This window comes from Arachis hypogaea, chromosome 13, assembly GCF_003086295.3.
Source record: "Arachis hypogaea cultivar Tifrunner chromosome 13, arahy.Tifrunner.gnm2.J5K5, whole genome shotgun sequence".
In the NCBI taxonomy this organism is placed as follows: Eukaryota; Viridiplantae; Streptophyta; class Magnoliopsida; order Fabales; family Fabaceae; genus Arachis; species Arachis hypogaea.
Window position 1 is genome coordinate 89,568,618 of NC_092048.1, and position 3,531 is coordinate 89,572,148.

Genomic DNA, 3,531 nt, shown 5'->3' on the forward strand with positions numbered 1-3,531 from the left:
ATAACATTGACTAGTCTTGTTTCATAAATTATAACTTTCTTTATATTGAATTTCCACCAAATATGCCTTAAAAAAGAAAAATGAAAAAATAAAAATAAAAAAATGACATACAAATACCCGGCTCCCACTCCCATTCAGCATTATATATGTAAAAGTGAAACCAAAAAGGAGCAACTACTAATTTCCAAAACTGCAAGGAGAGTGGGTCAATGTAATTTGCCCTTATTTAAATTGAAGCTCTATAAAATTGGCCATATTATATAAGAGAAGGCTTGCATCCATAATATACATAATACATATAAAAGCTTGCATACATAACTCCCATTCAGCACTATATATGAAAAAGCTTGCATCCATAACATACATAACACATATATAAAATTGACCATATTTATTAACAGGCACATATAACTGTCATAAGTTAAATGCAATTATCAGCAAAAACAGAATACAATGCTGTGTGTAATAAAAATAATAAATATGACGCGTGGTTTATTATCCTTTCCACTAAAATAAAGCAGGACACAAGAAAAGAAAAAAGCAAGCTCAACTCAATTTTATAACTTATAGATATTAGCTTCTGAGGGATCTGAGCACCATCAGCACCAACAATTCACCTCAATTTGTTTACTCATCTTGTAATGTTTCACCTAAAAAAAATATTGAAGCTATAGTAAAAAAATTTAGCTCCAAAGCTAGAGAATCTGACAACAAAAAACTAAGCAAAGAATCCAAACTAAATCGAACATACAACCAAAAAATAAACAAATAAATTGAACAATTCAACAAAATCAGCAAATAAATTATTCCAAACTAAGCAAATAAATTTTTTAATCACAGTAAGATAATGAGAAATAAACTAAAAAAATTACTACAAACTAGGCTATTTTACTCACATGATTGTAAAGGCACTCATTCAGACAACGCAACATAAATAATGCCAAATCAACTTTAAGACTAAAATCAGTACACATATTCTGTAAGAAATAGTTGACAACCAACCATCATACCAACTAGTCAACTACAAATATAATTAAGAGGTACTCAGCTAGCATTAACTTTTATAGAACATAAAATTTTGATTTGCTTTTTATTTATGAATTATGTTTTTTTAAATTAAATTAAGAAGCTAAGCGATGTTATCCAGGAACAATTGATATGTTCAGTAATATGTTCAGCAACAATTGAACTCATCAGCTCAACTCAGCGATGTTATCCAGCAACAAAATTCAACTCAATATTCAATAACGTTATCAAGCAACAAAAAACTAAAGCCCAGTGATATATTCAGCAACAATTCAACATATGACAACAAATTGATCTCAAATCATAATTTGGAACAAAAAATTCAACTATGATAATTTTTATATCCCTAGTATTTAGCAAAACAAAATTAGCTAAAACATAATTTCAACAACAAAATCAACTTTCAATAACAAATTCAAGATGTACTAAAGATTTACAACAATAAAATTGAAAGAGAAATAACAGGGCTGAAGCTGAAACTCACCTGTCCAGAGACCAACTCACGGCGAAAGAGGAGTTGATGGCCGAAGCAGGAAGACGAGCTTGCGACGGGGACAAAGGGCGACGAGCTTGAGGTGACGACGACAATGGCGACAATGGCAAGGTGGGCTGGATGGCGGCAGTAGCGCGGTTCCTCCCTCTCTCACATGCGTCTTTCACCCTTGAGCTCGATGGCTCTCTCGCGTGCGACATGGATGGCGACGGCGGCGAAGCAGCAGGACATGGTGCGGTCTGTTCTCTTCTTCGTTCTTGAGTTATCTCCTTTCTCCCTTTTCCTTCTTTCCTTTTTCTATCTACTACTTCTGGGTTGTATTTAGGGAGGGGGCTAGGTTTAGGTGGGGGAATGTGTTAAAAAATAAAATTAGGTTTAGGCTTAGGTTTAGGATTTCAATTTGAAAATTTTTGGACTAACTAGAGTAGTGTAATTTAAATAAAATTAAGGTTAGAGTTTGGAAATTAGGATTAGGGTTTTGGATTCCGATAGTATAAAAATTTAAATAAAATTAGAAAGTAGAATAGTAATTGAAAATCAACCATAATTTATTTAAATTATTTTAAAAATATAATATTTATTTGTCAACTTATTAATTAGTTTTAAATTTTAAATAATTTTTTAATTTAAAATTAAAAGTATTATTTAATTTTTATTTATAAAATTAAATTTAAAATTTTAATATTTAAATTAAATCATATAAAATTCTCATTAGTTTTTAATTATTAAAATTTTTAAATTTTAAATATATGAAATACCCAAAATCATAAAAAATATATAAGAACTTTAATTAATTTAAATTCAAATGATCAAAATCTGATTTAGTTACACGAATATTCTTGAATAGTAATTAGGGTTAGGGTTAGGACTAGGGTGGTGTAAAAATTTTAATAAAATTAAAAGGTAGAATAGTAATTGAAAATCAATCATAATTTATTTAAATTATTTTAAAAATATAATATTTATTTGTCAATTTATTAAATAATTTTAGGTTTTAAATAATTTTTTAATTTAAAATTAATAGTATTCTACTTCATTTTTTATTTATAAAATTAGATTTAAAATTTTAATATTTAAAGTAAATCATATAAAATTCTCATTAGTTTTTAATTATTAAAATTTTTAAATTTTAAATATATAAAATATTCAAAACCATGGCCATAGACCCTTTAAGTCACCCATCAAAACTGTGATCATAGACTCTTTTAAGTCACCTTTTCGTAAAACTGTGACTATAGACCCTTTTAGGTCATTCCTCAAAATTGTGACTATAATACCTTTAGGTTATCCCCCAAAATCATGATCATAGACCCTCTTAGGCCACCCTCCAAAACAGTGACTATAGACCTCTTTAGGTCACCCCCCAAAACCGTGACCATATACCCTTTTAGGTCACCTCCAAAATCGTGACTATAGATACCTTTAGGCCACTCCTCAAAACCGTCACGATAGACTCTTTTAGGTCACCCCCAAAATCGTGACCATAGATTAAACCCCATAAAATTAACGAAAAATTAGTCAATAAATTAATTTTTAATAAAAAAAATTAAAATTGTGAATTTTTTATTAATAAGGTAGAGCTAATTAAAATAAGAATTTTGACACTAATTTTAAAAAATTTGGCCCAAGATTGGGCCAAACAGACTGAACCAATCAAACCAAGCCCAAGTAGGCCCAAGCCCATAGCCACAACCCACATACAAGCTGAACATTCAGCCTCCTTTCCCATTATTCATTTCAATTGACGGTGAGTGATAAACCCCAATTTTGTGGTTTATCTTGTACTTAATTTAGGGGATTTTATCAACTTATCTCACATTTATTCAATGAAATAGTATGCCTTTGTAATTCTCCCTAAATTTGTGCTTAAGTGTGAAAACATGCTTTTTAGGCCTTAAAATAGCTAAATTTAATTCACCTTAATTTCATTTGATACCTTGATATATTTGTTGAGTGATTTCAGATTCATAAGGTAAGTATTAGATGGAAGAAGTGAAGAGAAAAGCATGCAA

General features: G+C 29.5%; 1 long non-coding RNA gene across 1 annotated transcript; it reads right to left on the reverse strand.

Annotated features, from left to right (window-relative positions):
* Positions 1 to 372: 372 nt before the first annotated feature.
* LOC112732353 (uncharacterized) lies at positions 373 to 1,865 on the reverse strand. The gene is made up of 2 exons (XR_003167981.3): positions 1,511 to 1,865; positions 373 to 650 (listed from the first exon to the last, which is right to left on the reverse strand). It is a non-coding gene; the product is annotated as an uncharacterized lncRNA (long non-coding RNA).
* Between the last annotated feature and the right edge of the window lie 1,666 nt (positions 1,866 to 3,531).